General features: G+C 36.4%; 1 long non-coding RNA gene across 1 annotated transcript in view; it reads left to right on the top strand.

Annotated features, from left to right (window-relative positions):
• The first annotated feature begins 1,870 nt into the window (after positions 1-1,870).
• The window catches only part of LOC134472728 (uncharacterized), a 41,922-nt gene continuing 30,440 nt past the window's right edge, over positions 1,871-13,352 (top strand). The window contains exon 1 of the long non-coding RNA XR_010042655.1: positions 1,871-2,163. This is a non-coding gene — a long non-coding RNA (uncharacterized LOC134472728). The remainder of the gene's footprint in view (positions 2,164-13,352) is intronic.

Here is a 13,352-nt window from a genome sequence, read left to right on the forward strand (position 1 = left end):
TTCTTGCCTTTGATCAACTGACCATGGACTCAAACCTCTAAAACCATGAGCCAAAATAAGCCGTTTTCTCCTTTAAATTGTGTAGGTCAGGTGATTTTTCACCAGCAATGGGAGAGCTGACCAATGTACCTTGCAATCATGTTTTTCTTTATCATGTTTGTAATTCTTTTTTAAAAAATTTTATTTCAAGAGAAAAAACAGAAAAGGATAGAAATAATACATAATTTCAAAAAATAAACTAAGAAATCACTAGTTGATAAATTACATATTGTTCTCTTAGAAATAGTTGTTCAAGTTACAATATTAAAGCATACAAAGTAGACACTCAAAGAGTGAGACTGCAAACAGTTCTGTTCAATTATCCAATAAAAGCTTATTAATATAGTTATCAACCTTACACACTTAAACATACATGCAGTTCTATCTTTTAGAGTACTTTCTTTTCTCTTTTTTTTACAATAGCAATTACACATTTTTGGGTTTTGTTACTCCTACAGTTCCTACTACGTTTTACACTAGAGACACAATGTGATATTTATAAACAGGATTCTTATTTATTTCACTTATGAAGATAGTTTCAAATTGTCTCCATTTACCTATGAAGGCCTCCAGGTCATCCTTTTTATTGCTGAGTAGTATTCCATTGTATTAAAAATACTACATCTTTTTCATCCACTCTGCGGTTGATGGGCATCTTGGTTGCTTCCAAGATTTAGCTATGACAAATTGTGATGCTATGAACATGGGTGCACATATATCACTGTGACAAGACCTTTTTAGTTTTTCTGGGAAAATACCTAGGAGAGGAATAGCTGGTTTGAATGGAACTTCCAATCCTAGTCTTCTGGGAATTCTCCATAGTGATTGTACCAGTCTCCACTCTCACCAACAGTGGAGCAGTGTTCCTTTTTCCCCCGCAGCCTCGCCAACATTTGTCACCAGTTGATTTCTTGATGGCAGCCATTCTTTCCAGAGTGAGATGAAATCTCAATGCTGTTTTAATTTGCATTTCTCAAATGATCAGTGATAGTGAACATTTCTTCATGTATTTATTTCCCAATGTATATCTTTATCTGAGAACTGTGTGTTCATCTCAGATGCCCATTTTTGGAGAGGGTCTTTGCATTTGGGAGGCTTGTATTACCTCTGCTGGCCACGTTTGTAATTCTTAAACACACTACAGATGGCAATGAGGGCAAGGTGATTTTGAGTGATGATGAAGGCACTCATATGGACATCTGCTGCATTAGTAAAATAATCAATTAATGCTGGATATCTTTAAATAGTTGGGACTCAGAATTTAGAATACTTACATTTTAGATTAGCATGGTATTGCTAGGTTATATTGTATCATCTATTTTTCATAATCTTCAGCTATGCCTCATTAACGTACACAATCTAGTATTATAGTGTCACAATTGACTTTTGGGGACAGAGACACTGAGATGCCAGTGAAAATGATGACCATGTCTGCCTGAGTCCTCTACTAGGGAGATGATGGTTGTTCATCCTGAGCAGAAAAAGAAAAAGGATTGTACCTCGCTGGAACAAAGATGAACCACCTCTCAACAGGCCGTGGTGTGAAGTGCTTCCTGAATTTTGGCTTTGTGCTATTGTCTCCAGAAAATCTCATTCTATGATGGTTACCCCATGGCATACACACATGCATGGCATGGTGATATGGAACATTCTGAGAAAAGTATCTGTCTCTGTTCCTGAGTTTTGGCAGCTACGTGACTCATGAATGCAGAGGTGGCAGATGGAGGTCAGCCTCTAAACCCAGTTGGAAGAGTATGCTCTGCAAATGGCTAGCACGCCTCATACTCAGTTATGCCGTTAAGATGCTGTCAGTATAGCCTGTTCTTGGAAAGATATCAAGACTCCAACCTTTGGGTTGAGCTAGCCAAAATGTTACTTAAAATGAATAAATTTAAAGCAATTTAAATCCTTGTCTCTTCCAGGACTCAGGAAACAGCTGTCCTCCTGAACAGATGCTCCAAACCGCAAGTCATGTGCCAGGCCTCATTTGTGGCAGCTTCTTACCAGAAGGCCCCTCAGAGTAGGGGCACAGAGCCCTGGGGATGGTGACACAGGGAGAGGCCCTTGAGGAGGAGGACCGGTGCTCTCTAGATGGAAAGGCAGCCTCGTGTCACCAGGATAAAGGTTGGAATAATTTACTCTTGCTTGCCAATATGAACTCACAAAATAATGAAGGCAGAAAAGACAAAAGAGGAGTGCCAGCAGGGAAGGGTACCACACAGAGAAAGAAAACAGCCTCTCTGGCATTCAGAGCCCGTCTCTTTCTTTAGGGAGCTAGCCTTGGGGACAACTGGGAAAGGCGTAGCTCAAGTGTGTAGAATATACCTGGTGAGGCATGAGCTCCACCTTATAGGGGCCAAATTTAAACAAATGGCTGCCAGATGTAAAAGTGACGTTCCCACCAGCGGAGCTCATGCCTCAACATTATTGCCGAAAGCTTTGGGCACTGGTCCATGTATACCTTGCCGATGTGGATTTTTATGGCTTGGGAAACCATTCCTCCTACATTAGGCCTCAGAACAGCCTGGGCAGATTGTCAACGGAAAATTTTAGCTGAAGCCAAAGATCTTCTCCATCAGTTGGGGATGTTGGAGTGGGCTTATCAGGCAACAGCAGATGGTGTGTAGTGCGATGACTTGGAAAGTCTGGAGAACGTAGAAAAGAGTCCTGAGTCCATCCAGTTGTTTCTCAGGGGTGAGGGAATGAAGCTCATGAAATATATAAGTTCTTTTTACTGACAATGATGGTGAATCTTAAAACTATCCATGAGCAACGCATGCCCTGGATTAAAAGATGCTCATATAGCGTTGTTCCAGGAATTATCCACAAACAATAAAGAAATGTCCCAAGTACTGGAACTCATGACAGAATCTTGTTCTTTGATTGGCTAAAGAAACCACAGCCTAGGGGCTGGGGATTTAGCTCAGCGGCATAAGCGCCTGCCTTGCAAGCAGGTGGTCATGAGTTCGATCCCCGGTACCGATAAAAAGTTGAAAAAAATAAAAACTGAAAAAAAAAAAAAGAAACCACAGCCTGTGTACTTGCTAAAATGTTTGGCTGAACAGGATACTCACCAATTCCCCTTTCTCCCAAGTGTTGCCTAGTAGGTGTCACTTCCCCTCTGCACTGTCTCTGGGAGGTCTCACGCTCTGAGAGAATTCCCCTCATTAGGAAAGCCCGCTGAAGGGCTTCCTGAGGGAAAGTTAGAGGAGGAGTTGCCATATTTGGATCATATCATCTTCCTTGATTACCTCCCAAATCCCCAAACTCACTGCAAGGAAAAAGTTCTGGGGAAGCAGATAGAACTTCCCACTCTTCCTCCTCCTTACCCAACTGTCCTCTCCTAACACCCTAAGATGATAAAGACCACAAGAAAATAAGATTATGGGGAACTTGAGAATGCCAAGTTTTACCCATCTTACATGGTGGCAAGAGATAGAATGAAGTTGCTTTTAATTACTTACCGTGGATTGGGCTTCAGTTCAGTGCTGGATGGTGATCAACGTACACTCTGGGTTCCCTGCTCTAACCTTTCCCTGTGCTGCTTTGCTGGATGTAAGCACCATGACCTGTTCATGGGATGCCTCAGTATTCTCCTTTGCGATCTTGCTGCATCTCAGATGTTCCTCTTGCTTCACATCTATTTTCCACATGACAGGCTGACATTGCTTAGGAAATAATTTCATGTTGCTGCTAAATTGCTTCAAAGGTTTCTTGTCACATGTTATAAGAGCTTCAAAGCCTTTACCATTTTTTCCTCCCACGTTGTCTTCTATCATTTTTCTCCTTTGCCCTTACTACTGCTATTACATTCCTTCTTGCTTTTCTTAGTACATCAGTCATATTCTTGTCTTAAGGCCTTAGCAATGCTGTTCTCTTTCCTAGGCATTTCTGTGTCCTTCCCCAGCATCCTGTGTTCAGTAACCCTCCTCCTGCCCTGTACCAGCCTACTTCATTTGTTTTCATACCACTTTATGCAGACAGCATGTCTTTATTTCTTCCTTATCTTGCATGAGAGTGTACACATGGAAAGGTCTTGGTTTTATTTCCTGTGCCTAAGAAGCCTGACACGGGGTAAGCGTTCTGAGTGTGTTGTGGACTAATGAGTCAGGACTCACAATCAATATTTAATAAAGGCAAGTGTTACTTTCAGAGAAGGAACTTTATAATGTGAGAATCTGCCATTTTATCAATGCATTTACCATTATTATAAGTCTATGATTAAAATCAAATCAGATTTTCTATGTTTGGCATGGAGTGCAAGAGTGATAATTTCTGAGTATCATAGTGCATTTGATCATTTCTGTTGCTCTGCTGAACATTTCTGGAGCTAAATGAATGCTTGGTTCCAACAGGAACTGGTGAATGACCACAGTTTTACTCCTTTTCCCTGTCAGAATGTCTAGCTGGAGCTGGAGCAGCCATCTAGTTATTAAGTTTTGCTTCTTCTGTCTCCTGATTTAACCTCTGAACTTGATTTGTATTTGTATTTAGAACTATCTAAAAATTGTACAGTAATTTTAGAAAATGTTTCTGAGCATTTACATATTTCACGCTGAAACTATCTTGAGATCCTGCCCTCGTGCACACAGTTTATTTTTAATAGTCTCTGCATTCGCTTGCTGTTTCCCATCATTACTGAAGGGGAACATGCCCTTAAACTATAGATCCAGGAAGGCAGAAATGAAAGCAGTGTAATTGGTTTTCAGGTTAACAAAATTGTCTTTAATTTACTATCGGCATCTTGGCTTTCATTTAATGAATATTAATTTTAGATTTTACTTGAGCTGAATAAAAGGAGGAACTTTGCAATCAAGACAGAATGTAAAAATTCATAAAGTTTCAAGACACTTCTCTTCAGTTACTTCTTCAGTAATGTCCATAAGGCTCAGTGACATCTCCATAAGAACCTGTTGTTGTAATTCCCCCTAGGTGGTTACAGTTATCTGCAACAAGATTGTCAAAGCTTTAATTTACCCAAGATGCCTTTTAAATCTGTGGTTATAACTTCATTTTATTTGATTATCTTACATAAATAAACAATAAGGCAGTCCCCATATCTCCCATATGTCTTATAGTTCGATTTTGTCTGAAAAAAATTGCAAATACTATCAGTATACTCCTGTTCAGGCACTAGGTATTTTTCTGTGATATTGTTTATTATGTTTGTTTATTTTCAGTACCAAAACCAGAACCCAAGTGTGCTATCTCATGGAACTATATTCCCAGCCCTCTTTGTTTTTTGAGACAAGATCTTGCTAAGTTTTCCAGGATGCAGTATAATTTGGAATCTTCCTGCCTTCACCTTTCTCAGTGCTGGGATTGCAGACGTGTATATAGCATGTTACTGCTTTTCTCAACACTAATGGCAAGTAGCAAAGGAATGTGTGCTTGTGATTTCTTAATTATTTGATGTTTATACCACTTTCATGTCACTCAATGTCAAGTGCATGACAGTGGTTAAAAATATTTTCCATTTTATAAATAACCTTTTTTCAATGAAATTCATTGTGGTTGGTTAAGGGGGATCCAAAAATCACTCATCAGGAAGCAAAACAGAGACATAATAGAAATCATTACCAGTCTTTTGAGATATCAAACTTTTAAAGGTTGAAAATTGTTGGGTAGTTATATCAGTCCTGTGGATGACCTGCTTAGGTAATTTTTCATTTTCTAGAATCAGAATTATCAGAAAAATCTTTCTAAAACATTCCTATAATATTCACTGTTAAATCTGATAATTTAAAAAAAGTTGGGATACCCTTATTGTCTTCAAAATTTTCTGTCTTCAAAATATTTGGAAAATAATGCTACCTTGTTTTAAATTAAAATTGTTTTAACTCAAAACAATTGTTGCTTTAAATAAAAATAATTTACTAAACTAAGTAACAATGAAGAAAGTACTTTAATTGACATGTTAAAAGTGGAAACATATAAAATGACCAGTTAAAACCACAAAAGGTAGAAGACAAAAATAGGAAAAAAGAAACAATAACAACAGTAAGAATATATAGGTAAGTATTAACTACATTATGTTGATAATTACTGTGAATGTCAGTGGTCTAAATGTACCCATTTATAGACAGAAGTGTTGAAGTGAAAAAGAGACCCAATCACATATTGTCTACAAGATATCAACTTTAAATAAAGCATATGTAGTTTAAAAATAAAACAATAGCTTTATACCATGTTAGTTAAAAGAAAATGCACATACCTATACAAAGGATAGACATAACAACAGATTTCTAGAAAAAAGAAAGTTATTAAGGATAAAGAAGTTCATTGCACAGTGACAAGTAGCTGCTTTTCTCATTTGTATCAATCCTTAATGCAAATGTACATACCAGCAAAATATTAAAATACACCAGGCAAGAGCTGATGTGATCAAAAGGAAGAATGGATGAATCTACTGCTATACTCCAATTCTTCCACATTCTCGAATGATGAATAGATCCAGCAGGCAGAAAATAGTAAATATATAGTTGAACTCAACAATACCATCAATCAACTGGATATAATTGACATGAATAAACTACTTCAGCCAGCAACAACAGCAGAATATAATTCTTCTCGAGATCACATGGAACATTTACCAGCATAGACCACATTGGGCCATCACCTTAAGAAATTTCAAAAGACAGAAATTATGCAATGTATGCTCAAACTATAAGGGAATTAAACTAGAAATGAGTAACAAAATAGATAGCTAGAAAATTCCAAAATACCTGGAGATTAAATGCCCTAGTGAATAACACATGGATTAGTAAAGAAATCTCAAGAAAACCTTAACAATATTTTGAACTAAATGAAAACATAACTTAAGAAAATTTGTGGGATTTAGTAGAAACAATTCTTAGGGGGGAATTTGTAGGAAAGAATACCTAAAACCATTAATCTAAGCTTTCATTTTAGAAAAGTAAAGAAGAACAAATTAAGCCCAAAGAAAGCAGAAATAAATAAATGATAAAATCTTAGTGCAGAAATCTGTGAAAGTGACAATAAGAAATCAATAGAGAATATCAATAAAACCAAATTCTATCTGTCTGAAAATGTCATTAAGACTGCTCTCCAGCCAGTAAATCAAGAAAAAAGAGAGGACACTAATTAATAATGGGGGAGATGAAACAGGGAACATCACTTCAGACCTCACAGATATTAAAAAAAAAAAAACAAGCAACACCATAAATGACTCTATGCCTGTATATTTGATAACCACACAAAATAGGCCAAAGTTTTGAAAAAAATTCCAAAACTCACACAAGAAAAAATATAAAATATTATATCTATTAAAGAAACTGAATTAATAGTGAATAACTTTTCAAAATTTATATTTCGAGGCCTATGTGGGTTTCATCAATAAAATCTACCAAACATTTAAGGTAGACACTATGTCAGTCCTTTTATATTTTTTCCAGAACACGGGAGCAGAAGGAATACTTACTGTCTTATTCTATAGGACCACAATTACCTTATTACCAGAATAAACAATGACATTTCAAGTAAAGTACGTGTACATAGCAAAATTGCAAGATTCAAGGTTAATTTATTAAAGTTAATAACTTTCCAGTGTATTATCAATAAACAACCAAAGTTTGAAATTAAGTATACATTATCACTTATATTAGCATCCAAAATACTTAGGTATAAATCTAACAGTGTATATAAAAGATTTTTTATGAGTAAAATCACAGAATTCTGAAGAACTAAATAAACGGAAAGCTATTTCATGTTACTGACAGCAGGACTTAATAGTGTCAAAAGTGTCAGGACTTCACAATTTGATTTACACAGCCAATACACGGTTAATCAAAATCCCAGACAGTTCTTTGTGGATATCAAGCAACTGATTCTAAAGTTTATATGGGTACGAAGAAGACTCGGAATAACCAACTCAATACTGAGAGAACAAAGTTGGCAAAGAATGCTCTGCTAATGTAGCTCTGCTACATACATTAATTTACTATTAATTGACAGAATCAAAACAGTGTAGTATTTGTAAAAGAACAGACAAATAGATGAATGGATAATAGGAGAAGACTTAGAGAGAGACTCAGAAATGTGAGCAGATGATCTCTGACAAAGTATCCAAAGCAATTTGAGACCAATGGAGTCTTTCAACAAGTGATATTGCATTAACTGGACATCCATTTGCACACAACAATGAATACACGCAGCACCTGCCTGGCCAGCACGAGGTCCCAAATTCAATTCCTGGTACTCCCACCCCCGCTGTAAAGGAAAATAAGAAATCAGAACAGACCTTTCACAAATGATCTCGAAATGAGTCATGGATGTAAATGTAAAATGCACAGCTATAAAACTCTTAGAAGACAACATTGAAAAAAAAACTCAATGACTTTGAATAGTTCAATGACTTTTTAAAAATGCAACACAAAATTTACAATTCCTGGAAGAAAAAAAGTGATAAATTGAGCTTTGTTAAATTAAAAAATTGTGCCCTATAGCAGTTTGAAAGGCAAGACACTTGAAAAGAACACTTCCAATAATGGGCTTCTTTGTGATGTATATATAGAACACTTAAATTTCAGCAAGAAATAAATGAGAAACCTAATTTAAAGATGGACAAGAATATACAGATGGCAAAGAAACTTATAAAAAGAAGTTCAACATTATGCCATTAAAAAATTATCAGCCAAGTGAACACAATGAAATACCACTAGACATATATTAAAATCACCAAAATCCAAAACACTGACAACAACTGCTAACAAGAATGTGGAGAAAAGGAACTCGTTTATAGCTGGCGAGATGCAAAGTGGTCAGTCACTTTGGAAGACTTTAGGGCAATTTCTTAAAAACCTAGACATATTGTTACCACGTAATTCGGTAATTTTTCTCCTTTATATTTACCAAAAAAAAAAAAAAAAAAAAAAAAAGGAACAGTAAGGTTAAACAAAGACTTGTGCATACATTAGTAACTCATAATTTACTGTTCATAATTGCCAAAAGTTGGATATAATTAAGGTACTCTTTAATAAGTATATATTCTGTGGTACATGCTCAAGATGAAATATTATTCATTGTTAAGATTACTCAGTATCAAGCCATAAAATGACATAGAAGAAGCTTAAATGTGTATTACTAAGTGGAAGAAGCCTACCTGAAAATTTGTGCGATTCCAACAATATTTATTTTAGAAAAGATGAAATTATGAAGATGATAAAAAAAAAAACCCAATAGCTCCTGGGGGGTGGGGGTAGAGAGTTGGATATGTAGGTCACAGGAGACTCTTAGGAAAGTCACATTACCTTGTAGAATACTGCAATGGTAAATTCAGTTTAAAACACTGTGTTTATCAGAACCCATAGAATGGACAACACCAACAGTGAACTCTAACATAAACTGCAGGCTTTGGGTGATAACATTCTCCAGTGTAAGTTTAGCAATGTGACAAGCATACCACCGTCACACAGAATGTTGTGGTCAAGATGACAGCTCTTTGTACTTTCTGCTCAATTTGGTTGAGACTTTAAATCTAAAACGGCTCTAAAAATTAGTCTTTTACAAAATGGTAGAGTGAATTCTCAAAACACTTTTGCAAAACAGGTTTTCAGGTTAATTGCTTCTTATTACCAGCTGCTGAACATATGGGGTATGTGTGTTGCAGAGAGGAAGACCATTGAGTTTTTCAGACTAAACTTTTTTTTTTTACTGGTAAGCTATATTAACTAGTCCTCTACAGTGCTGCAAAAGCCTCAGACAGACTGTATTCAGATCCCAGCTCCACTGTTCACTTGCTGAATGACTTTAGAAAATTTTCTTAGATATTGTATTTCTTAGATAGACAATTATACAGGAAAATACATATCATTTTTTGGCTGTGGTGAAACACTAATCCATTTGTAGTCCAGGGCAGTTTCTTTTAATACAGTTGTCACCAATGAAGAAGCAAATGAGATTGCCTTGGGAAAATAGGCCTGTTGTTTAGACAAGTCTACGCAAATCCCCAATGGATGTCCATTGCTTGATTATATTTAATCATCCTACAGCATGTTTTCTATCTTTTAATTAGACTCATTTACTCATCTTTAAGGATTTATTTGTTGCATAAAATTTTAGACTTCTGATGTGGCCCCAAAAGGTGGGAGAAAAAGGAAGTTTTTAGTTCGCTATAAAGAAGAATTTCCTGAGAATAAAACTACTTAGTTCTCAGTGGCTTTGGAGCAGCGTCTTTCACTTTTCTGAACCTCGGCTTCCCTACTTATAAAATCAGAAACATAAGGCCAATCTTACAGCAGGGTTGCAAATATTAAATAAGATTCAGAGTGCCAAGTTCTAACTAAAAATACGACTTCTCCTTGTAAATGCTTGTGATTCTCCTCCCTTCCTCTTATCTGTAAAGAACAAATCTCAATTTCCCACCTGTCCTAACCACCCATATTTGGCAGGAAGCTATGCATTCTAGGTAGAAAATCCCCCTTTCTCTTACATTTATCTTTTGTTTCAAAGGGAACTTATTTTAGCAAAGCCAGGGTAAATATAAAAATAGAAATATATACCTGAGGGTTGAATTCTGTTAGAAGCATATAAATATTCCACTGTTATCCCTACTGTTCAGAGAGAGAGAAAGAACTGGAAGACAAAGATAAATATAGCATTTCACTATCAAGTAAAGGAAACATGAAGCGGAGTACTTCTTTCCAGCAGGTGTGCAGGAGAATGAATGGGAAAAGTCAATGAATGGAGGCCTGAGACAGAAAAGTGAAACTCCCGTGCTTGCTTCCTGAGTCTGCCCTGCAGTGAGAACATGTCCTCCTGGCTACGATGAAAATTAATATTTGAAATAGCTATGAGGAAAGAATCAACAGCATTTGCAGTCAATAAGCTAACGTTGTAATTATTACACTGTCACCAGCAATGTGGCCGTCAGCAATTTCACATGTGTGAGTCTGAATTTCATTATCTGTGGAAAGAGGAATTGTATTTGCTTCACAATGTTCTCAAGAGGAGTATGTAAAACAATGCATATGCATAAAAAGATGTTTGTTGACTACAAATCAGTAAGTTCCATGAGAGATTGTTAGAACATATCAGGTCCAAGTGAAAGAATGCTCTAATTTCCCAATGCTTTATGCACCTACAATTGAAAACTCAATTCTCGGATCAGCACCAGTCAAAATATAGCCAATATCCAATATGAACAGTTCATTACAAAATATCTGTTACTTTGTGTTTATAATTTCTTTGTCAAGAATGTTTTAAGTATGAATTGATATGCGTTTACAGATTGTTAATAAGGAAGCAAATATGAAAAAGGTCCATTCAGCACTGTTTCCAGGAAATAATAGAAATGACTGTTTAGCCCTGTCTTTTATTTCCAATAGGGATGTTTAGTGAGAACATGTGATTACCCCCTGTTATCTACTCCATAAAAGTAGAGAGTTTTTTGCGATCAACTTTAAATCCTTTCAGGAAACATATACAGATCTACACTTATTTATGATATCCCTTCAAACTGTACCAGATAGGGCAGCATATTAGTAACACACTTATCACAGCTTCCTCCTCTAGAGCCACAGCAGACATTACTAATCAATAAAGGAATCTTTAGCCTCAGAACCCTTCATAACCAAGTGTTTGAAGAATCCACTCTCAACCCAGATGCATTAGATAAGCAAATGAAACCTATATGTCATCTTGCTAATGGGGAAAAGAAAACACACAAAAAGTTAATAGAGTTTGTTTACTCTCAACTCTGAGAGATTTTAGACATATCACACAACATATCGGGAATCTTGCTTTTACCTCCGTAAAACAATAGAACTGCAGTGTATCTTGCCTTATGTTTCCTGTCATTTCCTTTCCTGTATATTTCTGGGCAGCATTGATGAGCAGAGAGATTCCTGTGAGGGGTTAGGAGGACAGAAGCAAGGGGAGCCCTGCTACAGATTGTACAGAGCCTCACTGATCAGCAACTCACCTTGCTAGTGGGAGCCAGAGATGGACCCTGGCAACCCCTCCACCTTGCCAGATCTTCTCACCTCTCCAAGTCCTAAGTCAGGTGCATGTGCTTAGCTCTGTGGCAAAGGGCCCAGCTTCTGTGGGATATCCATCACTAAGTTCAGAGGCGAGAAAAACTGATGTGGGCTTCATACCCCCTCAGCTTATGATTGTAGATTTCCAGCTGATCTCATTCTCACCCATGCTCCCTTCCCTGACCTATGTCCTGAACTTCCAGCTCCAGTATCAGACATGAAAACTGCAATTTAACAGAGGACAAAACCTGATCCAGGTTGTACCAAATCAAGCCCCTCTCATAAATCCATAGGTACCCTAATGGTGGTGCTTCTGTGATTGAATCCTGACTGATACCAGAATTAGAATCACATGCTCTGCAACTCCTTCCTGTTGCTCCTCCTTGGGGGCCCAAATTAACACAATGGTTGGAAGCCCAGGGTTTGTAATTGAGGTTAACTCAGGTTCATATGTCTTTAGGCAAGTTTTAAACTTCTTTAGTGTTCAGATTTTTAAATCAGAAATAGGCAATAAAATATATCCCTAGCATAATTCATTATGAATATTAAAGGAAATCATAGAACACTTAGAATAGTACCCAGTATTCAACAAATGGTAGTACAGATATTTAGACTTGTTACATTTTGAATTAGCAGAGAGTGCTAAAATACTAAATCCAGACATCTCTTTAATTAGGTTAGCTGTGAATAAGCTGCATGAAAGGAAAAAATAAAAAAACTGTATTGACAAAAGTATATTACTTAAATTTCCACTTTATTGTTTTTTCTTTTAAACTATGATTTGGTTTTGATTTATAGCTTTTTATTTTGATTTTTTATTGGTACATTTCATATATATGTTATTATTGATAAGTCATCATAGGAAACTTGTACATGTATATGATAACACCTTGCTTCCTTTTTTATTTAAATCAAGTTAGACCCTTTACATTTTGAAGCAAAATATTTATTTCTTGGTGAGTTCTATCTTTTGCTTTTCTCAATCTGTGTATGTCAGAGTGCAAAATGTGTCAGTAATGGAAAGTGGAGAACTACCTGGTCCTGGATTCACTGCTTCAGGCAAGTAACTTGCACAAATAATATAGCATTAGCAAAAACTTTCTCATTCATGAAATGAGGGTCATATTTCCTGTGACTACCTGCCTTGAAGGACTGCTTGAGGTTAAATCTAGAAGATCTCCTAAACCCCCAAACACTACAAGAATATGTGATGGTGTCATGATTACTGGCTGTGTTCTATTTGAACTGGTGTCTTGGCTCTGTTCAATAGGATAATGATACTATTGATTTTTTTACTTTACTGTGGTGATTTGGGAA

The sequence above is a fragment of the Cavia porcellus genome, unplaced genomic scaffold, assembly GCF_034190915.1.
Source record: "Cavia porcellus strain 051 isolate PalLab524CR breed Dunkin Hartley unplaced genomic scaffold, mCavPor4.1 scaffold_24, whole genome shotgun sequence".
Classification (NCBI taxonomy): Eukaryota; Metazoa; Chordata; class Mammalia; order Rodentia; family Caviidae; genus Cavia; species Cavia porcellus.